The following is a 9,705-nucleotide window of genomic DNA, read 5'->3' as shown; positions in this document are numbered from 1 at the left end:
GAGCTGCACTTTGATCGGGGGTTTCTTTGAAGATCCACTGCTTGGTTTGAGAATATCAGATGGAATAAATAACAAGGGCAGGAGCTGAAAGAGAAATGTCAGAGGAGGCAGAGGCTGGAGTTGAGAGGAGTGGGACTGCTTTGGGACAGCAGCGTGGAGAGGGACAATGGATGACAGGAGCCACCAACTTCTTCATCTGTCACCGGGAGGCTGCTGTGCATTAACCTGCTCCTAATTACACACTAATTACCCATTAACTGTGAGCATTAACCTGCTCCCGATGCCACTAATTACAGCCCTCACATTAAGGTGAGCATTAACCTGCTCCTGCCCACCCCCAATTACACCCTGAGGAGCAGCACCTCAGCAGGGCGGCCTCATGTCCTGGAGGAGGAGGAGGAGGATGGAGCTTGGAGAAGGCAGCTTGAGGGGAATCTGGGAATGTTTCCTTTAGAACAAGCCCCTGAAACTCCCTGTGCGGGTTCCCCTGGAAAAGGGGACCTGCAGGAGCACAAGGACAGCCAGGCAGCTGGATTTCTGTGGATCACACAGCTCCCCTCTTTAAGTAGATGAAAAGGCCTAATTGGTTTCCCTGGAAGAGAACAGAGCTCAACAACAATTTGCTTTTCCCGTTTTATTCAGGAGAACCCGATCCAAACGTTACAAGAGCACTTTCAGTCCCTGTTTATTCTCCTCATAAACAAGCCCAGTGCTGCTGCTCTGTCAGGCTCACTCCAGTGACACCATGGTAACACTGCTGTGACACTGCAATAGAACTGAAATGGCACCACAGTGTCACCACAGTGCCACCACAGTGCCACCACAGTGCCACCTCGTCCCTCCCCGCTGCTGAGCCCAGGAGTGTCACTCCCAGTGACGCTCAGCAATAACGGGATTTTCCTACACACAACATTGTTTTATTGCAGTGTTTATTCTCCCCCTCTCCATCCCCTCAGCACCGCTCTGGTGGGGGCTGCTTCTGACTGCTCCTGCTTCTGACTGCTCCTGGTTCTGCTCCCAGCTCCAGGTTCTGCTCCTGGCTCTGCTCCTGGTTCTGTTCCCAGCTCCAGGTTCTGCTCCCCTCTGCTCCTGGCTCTGCTCCTGGTTCTGTTCCCAGCTCCAGGTTCTGCTCCCCTCTGCTCCTGGCTCTGCTCCTGGTTCTGTTCCCAGCTCCAGGTTCTGCTCCTGGTTCTGCTCCTGGTTCTGCTCCCAGCTCCTGGTTCTGCTCATGGTTCTGCTCCCAGCTCCACGTTCTGCTCCTGGTTCTGCTCCCAGCTCCAGGTTCTGCTCCTGGTTCTGCTCCCAGCTCCAGGTTCTGCTCCCCTCTGCTCCTGGCTCTGCTCCTGGTTCTGTTCCCAGCTCCAGGTTCTGCTCCTGGTTCTGCTCCTGGTTCTGCTCCCAGCTCCTGGTTCTGCTCATGGTTCTGCTCCCCTCTGCTCCTGGCTCTGCTCCTGGTTCTGCTCCCAGCTCCACGTTCTGCTCCTGGTTCTGCTCCCAGCTCCAGGTTCTGCTCCTGGTTCTGCTCCCAGCTCCACGTTCTGCTCCTGGTTCTGCTCCCAGCTCCACGTTCTGCTCCTGGTTCTGCTCCCAGCTCTGACTGGGAGCTGGTTGAGCCCTGGAGACCCCCAGGGGTGATGTGGGGTGTGAATTCCCATTCACAGCCCCTGTATGAGATCTGTGGGTGTCAGAGGTGTGCCAGGAGGAGCCATCCCGGGGAGTGGGGAAGGAGGGGACACAAAGCCCCTGGAGAGCCCTGCAGGGCGGTTTGCACCACAGATAAATCATCCTTTTGAGTGCTCAGCAGATTCCCTGAGTGGCTGGAGTTCCAGTGCCTTTCACACAGCTGAATTCATTTCTCTTTCAAGATCCTGACAGCTCCAGGAGGCTGCTGCAGCCCCACATCAAAAGCCAGCCCAGGAGCTGGGGATGAGCTGGGGAAGGCCCAGCAGAGCAGGAACAAAGCCACCAGGTACCAGGAAGATGGAGGGGAGGTGTGGAGATAGAAATCCCTTCATTAACACTTCATTCCAGGGCAACGCTTCATCCATTTTTTGTGATGCCAGCTGACTCCTGCAGCTCCCAAAATTCACATCAGATAAATCCAGGTCTTTCTTTCCTCAGCCGTTGCTGTCCTCGGGGCTCCTCAGAACTCTGGATGTTCAGCATTTCTGAGTGCAGGATTTTAAAGGAATGTTGACACACACCATGTTCTCCTTCATCCACCACGATGCTCTTTGAGGTGCCTTCACTTCTAGCAGGGTGATAAAATCTGTTCCAAGCAAAGGGAGGGATTCCTCTCCTCATCCCTGCCTTGCTATCCCAGCTGAGTGAAGGCAACCTCCTGGGTTTGTCTCCAGCCCTGAAACAGGAGGGCTGCACGGGGGGATTTCCCTTCTGAGGATTAAAACCAAAAGGCTCATCCCTCTGGAATTTCCAGGTGAAAATCTGCCTGCTGGGACCTGTGGAACCTCCAGGGAATGCAGAGGTTGTTGTGGAGCTGCACAGCTGTGAGGTGCTTGTGGGGAACTCTCAGTGTGCACGGCCAGGAGCCTTCCCCTGGCTGCCTGCTTCCTGCACAAAGTTCACATAAACAGGATTTAAATGGGATTTTGGAAAGGAAAATGGCATCCAGTGTTATTGCATTATAATAACCGATGTGGAATACCTTTTATTGCATTAACATGCAATTTGTGGTCAATGTCAGTAGCACAGGGGCAGTCCTTGCTGCAGCTCCTCTTCCTGAGGCATCCAGAGGGCAGGGATGGGGGGTTTTGGGAAGGAATTGTTCCCTGGGAGGGCAGCAGGCCCTGGATCCCTGGAGCTGTCCAAGCCAGGCTGGATGGGGCTTGGAGCACCCTGGGATAGTGGAAGGTGTCCCAAATTCAAAGGCACTTTGCCTGCAAGAGCTGAGAGATTAGAAGAGGAGAATTTCATTGAATGAATGTAGGGATAAAGCAATACATATTTTTATTTCTATCTATTTTAGTATATAGAACTGTATTTAGTTATATTGAAATTGATATAATGCATTTTTTTTCCACTCCAAGTCTCTTACAGGAGCTCATCCCACCTTTGTCTCTGGGCACAGCCTTACAGCAAGAAAATGATTCATCTGTCACACAGGAGACCAGAAGAAAATAGGTAAATCATTTTGCAAAAGAACATCTCATGTTTTCTGTATCTATTTTTTATATATTTCATATAAAATAACAGGTCTAAACACCCCAGTTTGCTGTGGAGCTTATTGAATATCACTGATTCTTTTTTCTACCACTTCCTAAAGCTTTAACCTCAGTCTTAGTTAAGTCCTGCCCTGAAATGTCAATTAGCCTTATCAAATATGACATAACTGTCTCACAGCCTGAATTTCCCCCTAACTTGCAGGGAATTATGGCCCCATTATCCCATTCCAGAGCCTCAGAAGTGGGCTGTCAGCTGAGGGATGCATCCAGGCAGTCAGAGCAGTTCTGTAATGTCATCAGAACTGTCAGGGATGTCAAGGAGCTCTTGCCAGGCACTTCTTGCTTTGCTGGGAATGGGGATTTTCCCCTCACCCCTCCCTCTGCTGCCCTGTTTGCTGATCAGAGAAGCCTGGGATTTATGGCTGCCTCCTACAGGGGCTCTGCTGCAGTGCCTTTATTCCATTTACTCACTCAGACTGGAAGCACAGGTCACTTCCAGTCAGAAGTGTCTCAGCCTGGGTGAGGAGAGCTTCCCAAAGCTCCGTAGGCGTGCCTATGAGATCATCTTTGGGAAGAGCCCTGGAGCTGGCACCTGGCATCCCCAGACCTCATTAGGGCTCAGCCCTTTTTATACAGCCTCATCTGGGGAGTGTGCTTGTCACTGTCTCAGGCCTGATTTCCAGAATGTCTTTATTAATCTGCTGAAACAAGAGCTGAGGAGACCCACTGGGCCAGCTGGACCTGCAGACAAGGAGAGGACTCTGATCCCAGGGGGTCACAGAATCCCTCTGGCTGGAAAAGCCCTCCAAGGCTTTGGTTCCAAAAGTCCCCGAGTGCCACATCCAGTGACACCTCCAGGGATGGGCACTCCAGCACCCCTGCCAAGGCCTGAGCTCCCTTCCCATGGGGAAATCAATTAATGTTCTTGAAATCAAAATAACCCTTTCAAGGGCTCTTCAGAACCAAACCCCGGGATATGTGAGCAGTCTGACCTGCTTGAGTGGCATCTAAATCTCACTTTTGGGGTCTCTCCTGCTCTGGATGAGCTTTAGGAACCTCGTTGCCAAGGATCCCTGTGGATACTGGGTTTATTTCAGGTTCCCACCTGCAGTGCAGATGCCAAGGCCCTGTTTGGGTTCCTGCCCTGAGGATGATGCCACCTCTAGCTCATGAGCATGTCTTGCATGCAGGCAGAGATATCATCAAAGGCCTTCTAAAACATGGGTTAGGCCCTGCCACTGTGGCTAAGCCAACAGCCAGCTTGCAACTTCCCCTGTGAAAAATCATAGGAATGAAAGCAGTGAGCACAGCAAACTGTTCTGCTGAGAGAACTGCTTGTACCTGTAAAAAACAAGAGATCTGTCCATGGGAACCAGTGAACCAGACATGGGAACTACCCAGGAATAGAGAGGTTTGATAAACATGCAAAATGCCATTTACTGACCAGAGAATTGGACAGCAAGTTATGGACCAGTTAGAGTTATACACAAAGTCTTGGAAACTTTGGTATAAAAATGGGCTGCGACACTGAAAATTGGCTTTTCTGCATGGGGAAACTGAGTCCTGCCTGTTTATTGCTGCAACAAACATGCATGAGGCAGCTGAGCTGTGCCAGCTGTGCCAGCCATGCCCAGCATCCCCATGCTGGGATATTCCATAGAGCTCCTGCTGGGCCAAACCTGCTGCTGTGGGGTGGATTTTGGGCTCCAGAGGGGTTTTGTTGAGACCGAAGCTCTGCCCCAGGAATCGGCTGCATTTATCTGGAATTCCCAAGAAGGAGGAGGCCTGGAAGGCAAAGGGAGCTGTGGGGTTTGGAGGGGCTCAGTCCCAGGGGAACAGTTCCTGAGGCACAGGGAATGGGGCTGTGCTCTGGAGGGGCTCCAGGGACCCACAGCAGGAAAGCTCAGGGGTGTTGTTGGAACCCACTGGATTCCAAGGTGGCTTGGGGTGAGCTGCTGGGTGAGACCTGGGGGAGGCAGGGATGTGTCAGCAGCCTGGGAGGGGAAAAGGGACTGTTTGGCTTCAAACTGGTTTTCCCAATGGGCTTTAAGGTACCTCAGGTAAGGGGGACTCTCCTGGGAATTCCTGCCCTGCTCTCAGCAGTGGGTTGGGCAGGAGTCAGAGTTATTTCAGCCCAAGCCAATAACAGCTCCTGAGATCTTTTTAAAGCACAAAATCTCCCTCAGCAGCCACATAAACACGAGCCAGAAACAGGGAAAGCCAAGGTGGTTGGTGCTTCCAGATTCTCACAGACCAAAGCATCCATCCTGTCCAACAGGCAGAGAAACAGCCTTGGACCTGTAAAACACTGGGATTTATTGACTGACAGGCTCCTAAGCAGCCCAAAGTTTAATTTGGAAGCTGTCAGGGAGCAGGGCTGAGCCCCTCAGCATCCATCAGACACAAACTGGCAGCTTGGCACGAGGCACAGGTTTCTTCTGAACGTTCCTTTTGGCTGCAGGGTCACAAACTCGGTGTCCCAAATGCCCCCTGGGAGTGGGCAGAGCCCTCCCCTGGGCTGTGCTCACACCCAGCTCCCTGTGGGATGGGATCCCCGGGCAGGGCTGGGTGGAATGGGGAGCCAAGCCCAGCCCATCTCCAGCTCTGAGCCCCTGGAGCTGTGACAAGGGGGAGAGGTGGCTGTGGTGGCCCCTCTGTGCCCCTCAAAGCCAGCACAGTGCCACCGAAGGGATTCCTGCAAAACAAGCAATCAATTTTATATTTCAGCTTTGGCTCTTTCCCATCCCTTCTCCCACACCTTTTGGGCTTGTTAAGGAGGCCTGGGAGGAGTTTTTGGCTTTCTTTTCTCAGGCAAGGACATTTGATAGATACCAAAACGCTCCAGCTGCAGCAAAACCCAGGAGCATTAAATGAGCAAAGGCCTCCAAGATCATGGAGTCCAAGGCAGTGCTGGGATTTGGGAATGGCAGGAGAGCCTGTCCAGGGCAGCACTGGGATTTGGGAATGGCAGCAGGGCAGCACTGGGATTTGGGAATGGCAGGAGGAGCCTGTCCAGGGCAGTGCTGGGATTTGGGAATGGCAGGAGGGCAGCACTGGGATTTGGGAATGGCAGTAGGGGCCTGTCCAAGGCAGCACTGGGATTTGGGAATGGCAGCAGGGGCCTGTCCAAGGCAGTGCTGGGATTTGGGAATGGCAGGAGGGCAGCACTGGGATTTGGGAATGGCAGGAGGGCAGCACTGGGATTTTGGGAATGGCAGCAGGGGCCTGTCCAAGGCAGCACTGGGATTTGGGAATGGCAGGAGGGCAGCACTGGGATTTGGGAATGGCAGCAGGGGCCTGTCCAAGGCAGCACTGGGATTTGGGAATGGCAGGAGGGCAGCACTGGGATTTGGGAATGGCAGCAGGGGCCTGTCCAAGCTCTTGCCCTTGCCCAAGCTCTGGAGCAGCTGACCTTAGGAAAGGAGGAGATTCCTCCTCAGAAAGCTGCGGGGACTGTTGGCATAGAGCAGCTTTTACCTGCTACGAGCAATCCCATAAATCCTCTCCTGAAAATAATAAGACCCAGTAGAATAGCAGTGCAAGGCTTACAGCTCTGCCCAGGAGCTGTTTTCCATGTGAAAACACACAAAGCCCATCAAAGCCTCCATTCCAGCTTTTATGGGAAGGTTCAGTGTCGTTTAACAAAGGATAACAACAGCAAATCCATGGGGGGGGAGTGAGGCAAGTTTGCTGTGTAATATAAATTACCTCGTTGTTGAGGTAATTACCTAAATTACCTGTGCAATATAAATTACCTGGCATGAATGATGCCTTTTAGCCTAATGAATCCCCTTGGTTTACAGGAAATGTGGGATCTTTATTGAGTGGTGTCCCATCCGTCACTGCCAGGCTGGGGTGGAGCTGGGGGCTGCTCCCTGCACGGGAAACTCTCCTGTCCCCCTGTGGGGTTGTTCTGTCACTTGGGGGACGTTCCCCTGCTGCTGTGGGTTTGTGTGGGGTGCGTGAGGGAATCAAACATCCTGCCCCCACCCTTCCATCAGCAATTAATCCATTAATTAAATGAATGTAGGAATAAGGCAACACATATCTGTATTTCCATCTATTTTAGTATATAGAATTGCATTTATTTATATTGAAATTGATATGATGTATTTTTTATTCCACTCCAAGAGCTCATCCCACCTTTGTCTCTGGGCACATCCCTACAGGAGGAAAATGATTCATCTACACGCAGGAGACCAGGAGAAAACAGGTAAATCATTTCGTAAAATAACATCTCACATTTTCTGTATCTATTTTTTATATATTTCATATAAAATAACACAGGTCTAAACACCCCATTTTGCTGTGGAGCTTATTGAGTGTCACAGATTCTTTTTTCCAAGGCATATTTTAAATCGTTGGCACCAGCAGGGTCCCCTCAGCTCAGCCTCTCTGCCAGGAGCTGGGTTCAGCTGCAGGTGGTGCCTTCATTAACCTAATTTCTTTAAAAAGGCCAGGAAAGAGGCAAAGGGAGCAGGGGTGAGAGGGGGTCCCTGCTGCTGCAGGGATTCACTGGGATCAGCGGGGTTTGGAGCCAGTGGCAGGTCAGTTCATGTCATCCCAGAGCTCTGGGCTTGCAGGAGCCCTGCACGGTCCCCAGGTCCAAGCTGAGCCTGGTCCCCAGCTGGCCACCAGCCCAGAGCCATGCCCACTTTTCCCTGGACACAACAGATGCCCCATTTTTCCACGTTTTCCATGGAAGCTGCAGCCAGTGTGGTGGGGCAGAGGGAAGGAGCCCCCGTCCATCCTTTGCTGTGGTTGTCTCTGCTGGCTGTGCTCAGCATGGAACAAACACTGCCAACGTGTTAATATTTAAAGGTGCTGTAAAATTATGTTTGCTTTGAAGGCAGATCATATTAGCAAAGGAAAAAAAAAAAAAAAAACTCCTGCTCCTTAAGCAGTTTCATCTTTATTGACTTTGGTTTTCTAAGTGAGCTGACAGCACGGGGAGTGACAGTGACAATTTGGGAACTGGTGGGGGGATCCAGTAGTGCCTGGGTTTTGAACGATTTGGGTAAACCAGCTGCTTTTGTGTTTTTCAGGGGCTGTGCCAGTTCACATTTTCAGCAGTGGGCTGAGGTCTGTGTCAGGGTGACACACGGTGCTGGCAGGCAGGTACAGAGCCCTTGGGCATTCTCAACATTACTCTCCTAAGGTGACAAAAACATTGCTTGATTTGGCATAAAAAGCCTCTCAGAGTTGTGGGAGGTGAAGTGCTATTCCCACAGGCAGGCTTTAAAAGCCCGAGGTACTTCCCCATTGTCCACTTGCTTCCCCTGTAAAACACCATTTATTTATTCTCATTTCCATTTATTCCAAGTGCAGCTTCCCCAGCTCGTGGGTGGAGTTGTCAAGCTGCATCCTCGATGGGCACAGATAAATCACTTTTACTGCCCCTTCCCTGCTGCTGGCACTCACGCTGCCGTTGGAATTCCAAACACATTCCGTGAAATTCTGTGCTGCTCTGCCAGCACGGAGCAGGGGGAGTTCCAGCTCCTGCTTCCCTTCACAACAAATCCACCCTCAGCCGGCTCGGGCTGGAACAGAAACCCTGTCATTATCAATAATGCCCTTTCAGATAAGCCCACAGGCACTTGTTTTCCTGTCTCACTGTAAGGCAGTTTTTGGGGGGAGCAGATAAAGCAGGGCACAAAGGGAAGGGATTCCTCAGATGGGATAAGTGAGATAACTTCCTGGGCCTGATGGTTTTCTATTATTTGTGACTCCCTGGGTGATTTCTTGGCGTGTAAAAGGGAATAAAAGCTGGCATCAGTCATCAGAGTGGAAGTGCAGTGGGGCAAGGCTTCTCTGCACTTCTGTACACCCATACATCCAGGACAGTGTGCAGACTTCAAGGTTCATATTTCCAGAGAGTATCCTGCTGGAAATGTGTGTCAAAAAGACAAATCAGAGCTTCTACAGCCTCTGTCTATTGCTAGAGCAAGCTGTCAGGTTGCAGGCAGACAAACCTGCTTTCCTTGCATTCCTGGAGCTGCTCCTGTGAAACCTCCCAGCCCTGCAGCCTGCAGGTGACACGGGGAGGGAAAACAACCCAGGCAGGCAATAACTGGGGATTTTTACCTCCTCCCTGCTGGAAAAGAGTCTGGAGAGCCAGCCCTGAGTTTGTGCCCAGGGGCTGCCAAGGCTGGGGCTCCAGGACCTGGCAGGGATCACCCCCAGGACCATGGAATGCTTTGGGTGGGAAAGGACCTTCAATCCCACCCAGTGCCACCTGTGCCATGGCAGGGACACCTTCCCCTGCCCCAGTGTCCAGCCTGGCCCTTCCCTGGGCTGGGGCAGGGGCAGCAGAGGTGTCCCTGGCTGGGGAGGTGGGACAGGGGCAGCAGAGGGGTCCCTGGGCTGGGGAGATGGGACAGGGGCAGCAGAGGTGTCCCTGGGCTGGGGAGATGGGACAGGGGCAGCAGAGGTGTCCCTGGCTGGGACAGGAGCAGCAGAGGTGTCCCTGGCTGGGACAGGGGCAGCAGAGGTGTCCCTGGGCTGGGACAGGAGCAGCAGAGGT

The 9,705-nt window shown here is 52.2% G+C and overlaps 1 long non-coding RNA gene across 3 annotated transcripts; it reads left to right on the top strand.

Annotated features, from left to right (window-relative positions):
- Nucleotides 1–336: 336 nt before the first annotated feature.
- On the top strand, nt 337–9,389 carry LOC135305920 (uncharacterized). Of its 3 annotated transcripts, XR_010366918.1 has the most exons (7): nt 337–1,027; nt 1,866–1,969; nt 2,122–2,239; nt 2,438–2,512; nt 3,048–3,141; nt 7,314–7,395; nt 8,228–9,389. It is a non-coding gene; the product is annotated as an uncharacterized LOC135305920 (long non-coding RNA). The 3 variants fall into 3 exon arrangements; XR_010366919.1 differs by lacking the exon at nt 2,122–2,239; XR_010366917.1 differs by lacking the exons at nt 2,122–2,239; nt 2,438–2,512.
- Nucleotides 9,390–9,705: the final 316 nt, after the last annotated feature.

This window comes from Passer domesticus, chromosome 8, assembly GCF_036417665.1.
Source record: "Passer domesticus isolate bPasDom1 chromosome 8, bPasDom1.hap1, whole genome shotgun sequence".
In the NCBI taxonomy this organism is placed as follows: domain Eukaryota; kingdom Metazoa; phylum Chordata; class Aves; order Passeriformes; family Passeridae; genus Passer; species Passer domesticus.
Note: the sequence above shows the minus strand (reverse complement) of the source record. Positions and strands in the feature narration are given on the sequence as shown.